General features: G+C 38.4%; 1 non-coding gene across 1 annotated transcript; it reads left to right on the plus strand.

Annotated features, from left to right (window-relative positions):
- The first annotated feature begins 13762 nt into the window (after positions 1-13762).
- LOC126026513 (U2 spliceosomal RNA) lies at positions 13763-13950 on the plus strand. The gene has a single exon (XR_007501758.1). It is a non-coding gene; the product is annotated as a U2 spliceosomal RNA (small nuclear RNA).

Here is a 13950-nt window from a genome sequence, read left to right on the forward strand (position 1 = left end):
TCAAGTAAAAGTCCACATTAGGAAGGATTGGTAAGGAGGACTGCGCAGCATGAGTCAGCAGGGGAGTTGGTTGCCTTTTCTTGCAGGGGACGAGGTGTGGGTTTGACTGGTTGTCTCTATGCTTGGGTGCTGGGAACTGGTTCGTTGGGGTAGGTTATCACTTTGATGCCTAATAAGTTAAGAACTGAGGGTGAAGAGTTTTAATGGCGTGGGAAATCTGGGTGGAATTGAGGGATGAAGGGGTAGTCGGATTTCCAAAGGGGGGGAAGGGAAAAGTATATGGAAGGAGCAGGAGAGAAGAGAAAATCAATTAAAAAGAAAAGAAAAAAGAAAGAAAGAAAGAAAGTAGTGAGAAGAGATGAGGAAAGAACATGGGAATGCTAGTTTGCTTGATTGTGTTCTATGAGTAGGGCCTGTGGTATAAGTCTGTAGGTCACAGTTGCTGCTCCGGTCGTCTGGCTGGTCACGTGTTTCAGGTCCTAAAAGAGGGTATAACCTAGAGATAAAGGGTATGTTAAAGAGTTTTATCAGGACATTCTCATAGTGCAAGCTGGGTATGGTATCTCGTGTGAGTGAGCCCTAAGATGCCATCTTAGTTTGTCCAGCTTTATATCCAAGAACGCCTGTGGACAGAAAAGCTGAGAGGTTATTTTAAATATAGTAAGATTAAGGCATTAAAACAAATTATTATGAAATGCTTCCATTAGAGTCAGTGATTTCCCATGGTATTCTTTACCTGTAATCCTGTATAAGATCCCTAAGGGATTATTATGGGCCTTTGTAGCGAAGGCTGATTACATACCTGTTCTCTCTATGCTGCTGTTTCTGTTGTTGCTGGTTTCTTTGTGGTATAATGTGTAGTCAAGAGTTCGTGTTGTGCCTCTTTCATGTGTCTTGGGCACTGCTCTTTGGTATATGTTGACTGTTACAGTGTTTGGAGTTTCTATCCTGTTAAACCCTGTTATTTGGTTGTTGAGCATTAGTTGTATATAAGGTGTATGTTCTATGTGCTTCAGAATAGTGCTTCTGTGTTCGTCTTTCATCTTCTGGCTTACTTTGTTTAACATAATATGTTCTAGGTCCATCCACTTTGCCACAAAGTCTGTGGTTGTATCATTTTTGACTGCCATGTAGTAGTATTCCATTGTGTAAAGATACCACATCTTAATGATCCATTCATCTACTGTTGGACATCGAGGTTGGTTCCAAGACTTTATTATTATACTGATTGCTGACATAAATAGTGGGGTGCACACATACTTTAGAATGAATGTCTTCCCAACTTGGTGGTAGATACCTAGGAGAGCAATTGCTGTGTCAAATGGCAGCTCAATTCTGAGATCTTTGAGCACTCTCCAGACTGTTCTCCATAAGTGTTGGACTATGGGGCATTCCCACCAGCAGTGGATGAGAGTGCCTTTCATACCGCATCCCCACCAACAGAGATTGTTCCCATTATTTTTGATGTGAGCCATCCTCGCTAGTGTAATGTGGTACCTCACTGTTCTCTTGATTTGGATTTTCCTAATGATGAGTGAAGGTGAGCACGTTTTCATGTGTTTGTTAGCCATCTTTTGGTCTTCCTCAGAGAAGAGTCTATTCAGAGTCTATGGCTCTATTTGGTTTGGGGGGGGGGGGCTCAGCTTTCTGAGTGCTTTGTATATCAGCCCTTTATCTGACATGTTGAGTGCAAAAAAATGTTCCCATTCACTTACCTGTCTTCTTGTGTTAAGTAGGGTTTCTTTTGACATGCAGAAGCTTTTAGTTTGGTGTAGTCCCATTTGTTTGTATTTGATGCTAAAATTCTTACAATTGGCATTCTATCATCAAAGACTTTTTTTGATATATAGGTCTTTGAGTGTTCTGCCTATTTTTCCTCAATAAAATTTATAAATTCGGGTCTGATTTCAAGGTCTTTAATGCATTTTGAGTTGACTTTTGTACATGGAGTGAGGTATGGGTCAATTTTCAATTTTCTACAAATGGTTTTTCAGTTTTACCAACACCATTTGTTGAAAAGAGTTTCCATGTCCCATTTCAAGTTCTTGACTCTTTTGTCAAATATTAGTTGACTATATATCTGGGGGCTTTTGTCTGGAAATTTTGGTCTAACCCACTGGTCTGAGGCTCTGTCCTTGTACCAGTACCATGCTATTTTGATCACTATGGCTTTATAGAATAGCCTCTGGTTAGGTAAAGAGATGCCACCCAGCTTCCTGTATTTAAGTATGTGTTTGGCTATCCTGGGTCTTTTGTGGTTTCAGATAAATTTTATGATTGATTGTTCAAGGCCTTTAAAGAATGATGTTTGAATTTGGATGGGGATTGCATTAAATCTATATAGGAGTTTGGGTAGGATAGTCATTTTGACTATGTTGATTCTACCTACCCATGAGCATGAGATGTTCTTCCATTTCTTTCAATCTACTTTAATTTCTTTCTGAAGTGTTTTGAAGTTTGCCTGGTATAAGTCCTTCACTTCCCTTGTAAGGTTGATTCCTATATACTTGATGTGTTTTGATACTATTTTTATGGAGTTGTATTCTTAATCTCTCTCTCCTATACTTCGTTATTTGTATAGAGAAATGCTACTGTCTTTTGTGTATTGACGTTGTAACTAGCCACGTTGCTGTATTGGTTTACTGTTTGTAGGAGTTTTACTGTAGACTCTTTAGGGTTTTCCAAGTATATCATCATGTCATCAGCAAAGAGAGAAAATTTGCGTTTCTCTTTCCCTATTTGAATTTCTTTGATTCCCTTCTCTTGTCGGATTGCTATTGCTAGGACTTCTAAGACTACGTTGAATAAGAATGGAGAGAGTGGACATCCTTGCCTAGTTCCTGACCTTAATGGAAATGCTTTCAGTTTTGCACCATTGAGGATAATGTTTGCTGTAGGATTTTCATAGATAGCTGTAACTTACTTGAGAAAGTTCCATCCAGACCTAATTTTCTTAATGTTTTCAACATGAATGGGTGTTGAATTTGTCAAATGCCTTCTCTGCATCGATTGATATGATCATGTGGTTTTTGTCTTTTTTATTATTGATGTGGTGTATGATGTTGATTGATTTGCATATGTTGAACAAGCCTTTCATCCCTGGGATGAAACCCACTTGGTCATAGTGTATAATCTTTTTGATGTAGTGCTGAATTCAGTTTGTTAAGATTTTGTTGAGTATTTTTGCGTCTATGTTCATTAGTGAGATTGGTCTGTAGTTTTCTTTCTTGGTGGTTGGTATCTTTGTCCTCTTTGGGAATCAGAGTGATATTAGCTTATAAAAGGAATTGGGGAGGATTTCTGTCATTTCAATGGTTTGGAAGAGCCTGTGGATTAGTGGAAGTAATTCTTCTTGGAAAGTTTGATAGAATTCACCTGTAAAACCGTCTGGGTCTGGACTTTTGTTCTTGGGGTTTCTTAATTACTGTTTCAATTTCCTTTACATGATTGGCCTGTTTAGGCTTTTTATTTCTAGTCTTGGAATCTGGTATTTTTCCAAGAATATATCACTTTCTTCTGGGTTCTCTAGCCTAACTGAGTGTAGTTGTTCATAATATGTCCTCATGGTGTGTTGGATTTCTTGGGGTTCTGTTGTAATCTCTCCCCTTTCATTTGTGATCCTGCTTATGTGGGTGTTTTCCCTCTTTTTTTTGCAGAGTCTTGCCAGTGGTTAGTCTATCTTGTTTATTCTATCAAAACACCAACTACTGGTCTCATTGATTTTCTGTATTGTTTTCTTAATTTCTATGTTGTTTATTTCTGCACTGGTTTTTACTATTTCGTGTCTTCTGGTTGTGTTTGGGTTTCTTTGTTGCTGTTGTTCCAGCTCGTTAAGATGATCCTTTAAGCTGCTAATTTTGTCGTTTTCCTCTTTCCTGACATAAAATTGTATTGCTATGAGTTTCCCCTGGATTACTGCTTTTCTGTGTCCCACAAGTTTTGACAAGTTGTTTCTTCATTGTCGTTTGTCTCAAGAAATCTTTTTATTTCTTCTTTGAGTACTTCTTTGATCCAGCTGTTTTTGAGCAATATGTTGTTTAATATCCAGGTGTTGGATTTTCTTCATTGTTTCTTTTTACAGTCAATTTTGACCTCTGTTGCATAGTGATCTGACAGGGTGCTTCTAATGATCCTTACCTTTGTGATTTTATGCTGGTTAGATTTGAATGCTAAGGCATGGTCTATTCTGGAGAAGGTTCCATGTGGACTTGAGAAGAATGTGTATTCTGTTTTCTGGGGGTGGAGGGCCCTATATAAGTCTATTAGCCCTAATTCTTCTAATTTTTCATTTAGGGCTCTTATTTCTTTGTTAGTTTTCTGCCTGGTGGATTTGACCAGTGGTGATAGTGGAGTATTAAGATCTCCTACTACTATCACATTTCCTTTCATGTGTTTCTCCAGTTTTGCAATCAGTTGCCATAATATTTTGGTGGCTCTGCATTAGGTGCGTAGATAATAATGAGTGTTAGCACTTCTTGGTCTAGTATACCCCTGGTCAGTAAGTAGTGACCCTCTTTGTCTCTGATCACTTTCTTGAGGTTCAATGCAATTTGGTCTGATATAAGAATGGCCGTCCTTGCTTTTTTTATATTTCCATTGGCCTGCATAATTGATTTCAATCCCTTTATTCTAAGCATGTGCCAATCTTGTACTTGTAGGTGTGTTTCTTGTAGGCAGCAAAAATCTGGTTTATGTTTTCTAGTCCAGTATTCTATTATGTGTCTTTTAATGGGAGAGTTTAGTTCATTAACATTTGAGGAGATTATTGATAGAGAGGTCTGTTGTGCAGTTGTGTTGTTTAGGGTGGTTTTTGTTACAACCGGGGGTTTGGATTGTGTAATTCGTCTCTGAGTAGATCATTTAGGGTTGATTTCGTTTGCACAAATAGTGCGAGTTCATATTTGTTTGAGAATAATTTTAATCTTCCCTCCCATATGAATGAGAGTTTTGCCTGATACTGGACTCTAGGTTGAAAATTTCTTTCATTCAATTGTTTAAATATGTCATTCCACTGGCTTCTTGCTTGAAGTATTTCATATGGGAGATCTGGTTTATTCTAATTTTCCTTCCATTGTATGTGAGGGTATTTTCCTTCCTTATTGCTTTAAGTAGGTTACTTTTCTCTTTGTTTCTTACCATTTAAATGACTATAGGTCTTGGAATTGGTTTGCTAGGGTCTACTTTGTTGGGGACTCTTTTCACCTCTGGATTTGCTCAGATGCATCTTTCCAGAGGGTGGAAAATTTTTCTGCTATTATCTCCCTGACTAATTGTTCTTCCCCTTTCCCTGTCTCCTCCCCTTCTGGTATACCTACAATTCTTAGATTGTTTCTTTTGTCTTTGTTCATTAAATACTGGACTTTTACTTCCAGTGTTTTACCTTCTATTTCTTTGTTGGCTTCTTTGTTGTCTTTTGATTGCAGTTTATCGTTGAGTTGCTCTATGTGATTCTTGAGCTGTGTGATTCTGATCTTCTGGCTTTCTACTGTTTTACGAATTTCTTTTAATTCTGTTTGTATGGAGTCGTTCATATTTTGTAGGAATTCTTGTTTAAATTGGCTCATTTATTCATCTATTGATTTATTGTAATCTCTGGCCAGTGTGTCTTTCATTTCTTCTAGCATGGCTTGGAATTCTATTCACATGGCTGCTTTTAGGTCTTCCTCTCTTGGGTCTGTGCGTTTTGGTGGACTTGGACTTGTTCTGATTTCTCTCCATCTCCCCTGTAGTTAATGTTTTCCTTGGTTTACCCATCTTTCTTTGCATTTATTGGCTTGGCTTGAAGTGCAGTGCCTTCAGGTTTCAGCCCGCTTTTGCCACCAGTGTTGTGGGGCTGGGTCTCTACTTGGGGTGTGGCTCTATCTGAGTATGTTGGGTGATGTCACTAAATTTTGGACCTTCCCTCATCCTCCAGTCAAGCCTGGACTATCATCATCCCCTTCCTGCCAGACAGTGCAGGTTCACTCTCTGGTCTGTTCCAGGAGCTCAAGGTTCCCTTGAATGGCCGCCTTTCACCTGCTCATGAATGACTATTTCTAATCTAACTGGTACCTTGCAATTAAGTTTATACATCAAATCTTTAGAAAAGGTTGAATAATAAAGAGGTGTTCCAGTTGTAAAATATGATTTACAAAACTTCTATTAATTAATGTCTAAAATGTGCTCTGTACTGTTTCAAAAACTATTATCAAAGTCACTCCACACCTGTTAAGTTGCTGCCACATCTGAAAGTTTAAGAGATTAAATATTAAAAAAAATGAAAACACTGGAAGATTTTTGTGAATGTATTCTTTACATTTAAAGATATAATGTTTAGAAGTATAAAAATACATCATAAGATTATTGGGGCTTCCCCTGGCTTGCTTCAACCTGGAAACTTTGATCTTCTCTGGCATTCATCCCCTGAAGGCTTGCCTCGGCTGAGGTGAGTCTTTCCGGAGTGGAGTTGCGAATAAAGCAGACTGCTGGGCTCCTTAGGCTCAGCAGACATTTTGGGGCTTCCCCCAGCTTGCTTCAACCTGGGAACTTTGATCTTCTCCAGCACTAATTCCCTGAGGGCATGCCTCGGCTGTGTGTGTGTGTCTTTCAAGGCTGGAGTTGTGGATAAGAAAGACTCTGCAGGGGCCGGGCGGTGGCGCTGGAGGTAAGGTGCCTGCCTTACCTGTGCTAGCCTTGGAAGGACTGCAGTTCGATCCCCCGGCATCCCATATGGTCCCCCAAGCCAGGAGCAACTTCTGAGCGCATAGCCAGGAGTAACCCCTGAGCGTCACCGGGTGTGGCCCAATAAAGTATAAAAAAAAAAAAGAAAGACTCTGCAGGTCCCCTTAAGCTCGGCAGACATTTTGGGGCTTCCCCTGGCTTGCTTCAACCTAGGAAATTTGATCTTCTCTGGCATTCATCCCCTGACGGCTTGCCTCAGCTCAGGTGAGCCTTTCTGGGCCAGAGTTGCGGATAAAGCTGACTCTTCTGGTCCCCTTAAGTCCACCTATAAGGGGTCGAAGCAGAGCTTCGCGGTCACACACTCCACCTAGCCAATGAACACCACCACAACACGTAGAAAAACCCACAGCATAAGTGTGACAATGGGAAAAATATGCAGACCAACATCAGCCATAGAGAATGAAGATGGAAACTTTGATGACTCAACAATGGCCAACCACCTAAGCAGTTTAGAGAAGAAATATGGAGGATGCTCACAGAACTCAAAGAAAGTATAGATCAGAACACTAATAAAAATCAATAGAATATGAAGATAGAAATCAGAAAACTCCAAACTGATATATCAGGTCAAATAACAGGTCTGAAAAACACAGTAGATGAGTTGAAGAACATAATGGATGAGATTTCCAACAGGTTAAAAGCAGCTGAGGATAGAATTAATGCGCTAGAAGATGCGATGCATAACATCTTTACACAGCAGAAGAGATTAGAAAAAAAAGCCTTAAATCAAATGATCAAACAATGAAAAAATTACTCAAAGCATATGAGCAGATTAAAATAGATGTCTTTGATAAGCTCATAAGAAAAAATTTTCGAATCATTGGAGTCCCAGAGACCCAAGAAGATAATGTATAGGAAGAATTAACAGTCAAGAACATCATTACAGAGAAACGACCAGAGCTAAAGAAAACATGTGACCAAATCCTTCATGACAGAAGAGTACCAGCTAAAAAGACCCCAGGAGAAACACCCCAAGATACATCCTAGTCACAATGATGAATCCCACAGATAGAGATAGAATACTGCAAGCAGCAAGATCAAAAAGGGAAATTACATTCCAGGGAGCATCCTTGAAATTTATATCAGACCTGTCAGCAGAAGCACTCAAGGCCAGAAGGCAGTGGTGTAATATAGTGACAAAACTCAATGAAATAAATGCTTCGCCAAGAATACTGCACAGAGCAAAGCTCACTTTCAGGTTTGAAGGAAGTATACATGGCTACACAGATAAACAACAGCTCAAAAACTTTGCAGACTCAAAACCAGCCTTAAAAGAAAAACTGAAAGATCTATTCTAAAGAAAGACAGAACAAAAACATAGCAAACTTCTACACAAAGATGGCAATAAATCCCATGACAATTATTTCTCTCAATATCAATGGACTAAATGCACCAGTTAAGAGGCACAGAGTGGCAAAATGGGTCAAAAAAACTGAAGCCAACCTTCTGCTGCCTACAAGAAACACACCTGAATAGTCAGAATAAACATAGACTCAAAATCAAAGACTGGAGGAAAATCAGTCAATCAAACAACACCCTTAAAACAGAGGGGGTGGCCATACTAATATCAGATGACACAAACTTTATACTCAGAAAAGTTGTAAGGGACAAAGGTGGGTATTATGTACTAGTCAAGGGATATGTACAGCAGGAAGAAATCATTCTCCTAAACATATACTTACCCAATGAGGGACCAGCAAAATATTTAATACAATTGTTGACAAATCTGAAAAAGGATATCAATAATAACACAATAATTGTGGGAGACCTGAACACAGGCTTGTTAACACTTGATAGGTCAACTAAATGGAAACCCAACAAAAATATACTTAGACCAAAAAGAGAAATGAAAGAAAGAGGCCTAGTAGATATATATAGGACACTCCATCCTCAGAAACCTGGATACATATTCTTTTCCAACGTACATGGGTCATTCTCCAGGATAGACCACATGCTGGCACATAAAACATCCCTCCATAAAATCAAGAAGATAGAAATTTGCAGGCTACCTTTGCTGACCACAAGGCTCTGAAGTTAGATGTGAACTACAAAGGGACACAGAAGAAAAAAATTAACGCCTGGAAATTAAACAGTCTACTACTGAACAACCAGAGTGTCCAAGATGAAATCAAAGAAGAAATCAAAAATTTCCTGGAAACAAACGACAATGAAAACACAAACTATCAGAACCTTTGGGATGCAGCAAAAGTGGTACTGAGAGGAAAATTTATAGCTTTGTAAGCACACATCAGGAAGGAAGAAGGAGCATACATAAATAGCTTAATGACGCAGCTTATAAAATTAGAAAATGATCAACTATAGAAACTAAAAATAGGGAGACAGAAGGAAATAAAGCTGAGAGAAGAAATCAATGAAATGGAAATCCAAAAAACAATTTGAAAGATCGACAAAAGTAGAAGGGGTTCTTTGAAAAAATAAACAAGATTGATAGACCATTGGCAAAACTCACAAAGCAAATCAGAGAGAGAAACTTGATAATGCATATTAGAAATGAAAAGGAGATCACTACAGATACCACAGAAATTCAACAGATATTCAGAGAATACTTTGAGAAACTCTTTGCCACTAAATATGAGAACCTGGACGAAATGGATAAATTTCTGAACGTATATAACCTTCCACGGTTGAATAAAGAAGATGTAGCATATATAAACACCCCCATCAGTGTTGAGTAAATTAATTCTGTAATAAAAAATTTGCCCAAAAACAAAAGTCCAGGCCCTGATGCATTCACGAATAAATTCTTTCAAACCTTTCAAAAGGAACTACTACCAGTCCTGGCCAGGCTCTTTTATAAAATTGAAAAAACAGGAACACTTCCAAATAGCTTTTATGAAGACAACTTCACCTTAATAGCAAAAGCAGATGGAGACGCTGCCATAAAAGAAAATTACAGACCAATATCCCTGATGAACACAAATACAAATTCTCAACAAAATCCTGGTGAACAGGATCCAGTGCCTCATCAAGATCATTCACTTTGATCAAATAGGTTTCATCTCAGGAGTGCAAGGATGGTTTAACATCCATAAATCTATCAACATAATACACGACATAAACAACAAGAAAAATAAAAATCACATGGTCATATCAATAGATGCAGAAAAAGCATTTGATAAGGTTCAACACCCATTCTTGATGAAAACTCTCAGCAAGATAGGAATAAAAGGAACCTTTCTCAATATAGTTAAAGCCATCTACACAAGCCAGTGGCAAATATTATCCTCAATAGAGAAAAACTAAAAGCCTTCCCTCTAAATTCTGGTGCAAGACAAGGCTGTCCCCTCTCACCATTCCTATTCAATGTAGTACTGGAAATACTTGCTATAGCTATTAGGCAAGAAAAAAATATCAAGGGAATCCAGATAGAAAAAGAAGAAGTCAAGCTCTCACTGTTTGTAGATGACATAATACTCTACTTAGAAAACCCTAAAGACTCTAACAAAAGCTTCTGGGAATAACAGATTCATATAGCAAAGTGGCAGGCTACAAAATTAGCACACAAAGATCAATGGCCTTTTTATACACTAATAATGATAGGGAAGAAATGCACATTAATAGAACAATACCATTCACATTAGTGCCACTCAAACACAAATATCTTGGAGTCACCTGACTAAAGATGTGAAGGATCTACACAAAGAAAACTATAAAACACTGCTCCAACAAATAAGAGCGGACATGTGGAAATGGAAACACATACCCTGCTCATGGATTGGCAGGATCAGTATCATTAAAATGGCAATACTTCCAAAAGCATTGTACAGATTTAAGGTGATTTCTCTAAAGATACCCATGACATTCTTCAAAGAAGTGGATCAAACACTTCTGAAATTTATTTGGAACAATAAACAACCTCGAATAGCTAAAGCACTCCTTGGGAAAAGGAATATGGTAGGCATTACTTTTCCCAATTTTAAGCTGTATTACAAATAGTTATAAAACAGCATGGTATTGGAATAAAGACATATCCTCAGATCATTGGAATAGGCTTGAGTACTCAGAGAATGTTCCTCAGACAAATAACCACCTAGTTTTTGATAAAGGAGCAAGAAATCCTAAATAGGGCAAGGAAATCCTATTCAACAAGTGTTGTTTGCACAACTGGTTAGCCACTTGCAAAAAAGCAAAATCAGACCCCCAGCTAACACCATGTGCAAAGGTAAAATCAAAATGGATTAAATACCTTGATATCAGATCTGAAACTATAAGATATATAGAACAACATGTACGTGAAACACTCCAGGACATTGAGAATAAAGGCATCTTTAAGGAGGAAACAGCACTCTCCAAACAAGTGGAAGCAGAGATAAACAGATGGAACTATATTAAGCTGAAAAGCTTCTGCATCTGAAAGGAGATCGTGCCCAGAATACAAAGGCCACCAATTCAGTGTGAGAAATTATTCACCCAATACTCATCAGATAAAGGACTAATACCCAAACTTTACAAGGTACTGACAGAACTATACAAGAAAAAAAACAACTAACCCCATCAAAAAATGGGGAGGAGAAATTAACAGACACTTTGAAAAAGAAGAAAGACTAATGGCCAATAGGCACATGAAAAGATGCTCAACATCACTAATCGTCAGGGAGATGCAAATCAAAACTACTATGAGGTACCACCTCACACCACTGAGATTGTCACACATCACAAAAAAGGAAAACAAGCAGTGCTGGCGGGGATGTGGAGAGAAAGGAACTCTTTTTCACTGCTGGTGGGAATGCCATCTAGTGCAACCTTTTTTTTTTTTTTTTCTTTCATTTTATGTTCTTTCATTTATTTTTTTTTATGTCTCACATTTTTTTTGTACAAGTACAACAATTTTAACCAATGGGAGCATAAACACATTTTGATGGCGGGAAGGATAAAGAGGAACCTGGCAGGATGGGGGGAGGGGAAGCAAATTTTTAAACAAATAGCTAATTGATATTTACGCAAATACAATTATTTGTTTAGCCTATTTTCCATTTAGATCTATCTTTTGTGCAAGCAATAAGGATCATAATTTAAACTTTACAAAAACATATCTATAACTACATGCTTGAGAGCAGTTACAAAAACAGGTTCCATGGAAAGGTTAAGGAATCTGGTTAAGCCAGATTCTTTGTGCTGAGCTAAATTTATTTGCAGAGTTTTCTGTTGGTTCGGGGCTATGCAAACTTTTGTGGCTTGAATCAGGCAGGCGGTGGAAAATTCATTCAGAGTTCCTTTAATATGTGGGGTGCTCGGTCTCCCACATCTCCCCCTGTTTAGTATACAATATGGAAGGGACAGATGTGCCTCGGTGGACTGGCCACACTGGGTGAAGAGGTGTGGGGCTTCCAGTCACCGCATCTGCTACCCTTGATTCAGTCGTTTCCAAAGCTTGGCAAGGCGCGAGCACACAGATTGAGGTCTATGCGCCAGCTCCTCGATAACTTCAAACTTAAGTGGCGGAGAGTTGGCAGGAGGGGAGATGTCAGGTGTCAGCTGGTCTTCTGAGGTGCATAGTTGTTGGTACAGAACCTTTGAGTCCTTTCTGGTTGCTTCATCCACTTGATTCTTTACGAAGGTGGTGAGTTTGCGAAAAGCCCAAGGACCAAAGGAAACTAGCAACATAAAGCCAATGAAGGGCCCCAAAAAGGCTGGGAGCATTGTTGTTATCCATGGAATGGTAGAAAACCAATTTTTGTACCAGCTCTCACTCTGCTCTATATCTTTTTGTCTATTTACTAAATTATCCTCTATGTGTTGAATGCTATCTCTAGCTAAGCCAAATTTATTTTAAAAAGCAACATTTTACTCTAAGGATGACACAAATTTCCCCCTCCCTCAAAAAAAAAATGTTACTTTTGAACCACGGCGGTTATTCTGCACTCTTTGCTAGGAAATCAACAGTAGTGTAAACTTCTTTAAGCTTGTAAACATTTTTAGCAACAGTTATAAGGCATTAGCAGATTCTAGAGTATGAACCAATGAATAAATATTTGTGCTTACACCAATAACACCTAGGCCTTTTAATAAGGCTAGGGTGACGGCAGTGTTTGATTTTTGTACTGCAGCGGGGGAGAGACACAAGATTATATTTAAGAGGTAATAAGGCAATTTTTGATCTAACAGTCAATTTAGACATTAAAACAACCAAAACACAGTGGTACTAGGACTAAAGAAACAAATGTAAAACAATGGGGGAGATAAACTAGTGAAACAGGCAAAAAACATTAAATTAGGGGCAATCATGAACTGAAAGGAGAAATCAACGACAAGAATTTGATTCTAGTGCAACCTTTATGGAAAGCGATATGGAGATATCTTCACAAACTGGAAATTGAGCTTCCATACGATCTAGCTATACCACTCCTAGGAATATACCCAAGGAACAAAAAATACAATACAAAAATCCCTTCCTTACACCTATATTCATTGCAGCACTATTTACAATAGCCAGACTCTGGAAAGAACCAAGATGCCCTTCAACAGATGAGTGGCTAAAGAAACTGTGGTACATGGTACATATACACAATGGAATACTATGCAGCCATCAGGAGAGATGAAGTCATGAAATTTTCCTATACATGGGTGTACATGGAATCTATTATGCTGAGTGAAGTAAGTCAGAGGGAGAGAGAAAGATGCAGAATGGTTTCACTCATCTATGTGTTTTAAGAAAAATAAAAGACATTTTTAACAGTATCTCAGAGACAAGAAATATGAGGGTTGGTAGCGCAGCTCATGACATGAAGCTCATCACATAGAGTGATGGGTGCAGTTGAAGAGATGACTACACTGCAAACTATCATAACAATTGAATGAATGAGGGAAGTAAAAAGCCTGTCTAGAGTATAGGTTCTGGGTGGTAGGGAGGAGGGTGTTCTGGGAAATTGGTGGGAATATAGCACTAGTGAAGAGGGGTGTTCTTTACATGACTGTAATCATACAACCAAAATCATATTTGTAATCAGGGTGTTTAAATAAAGATAATTATATAAAATACATCAAAAACTACAACATATATGAAAATTTAAAGTACTTAATGAAATCACTCTCACCCATTTGGATAAGATCAATTGTAGTTTTTTTATAAGTTTAATATCTGATACATCCTCTATCTAAGGACAATATATTAAATGGATTTTTGGAGCTGGGATTCAGAAGAGGAGCTTGCTCCATCCGCTCTGCCCATCGACCTGGTATAGCAGTACATCCAGGAACGGTGCACCTCCC

Source organism: Suncus etruscus, chromosome 13 (genome assembly GCF_024139225.1).
Source record: "Suncus etruscus isolate mSunEtr1 chromosome 13, mSunEtr1.pri.cur, whole genome shotgun sequence".
Classification (NCBI taxonomy): Eukaryota; Metazoa; Chordata; class Mammalia; order Eulipotyphla; family Soricidae; genus Suncus; species Suncus etruscus.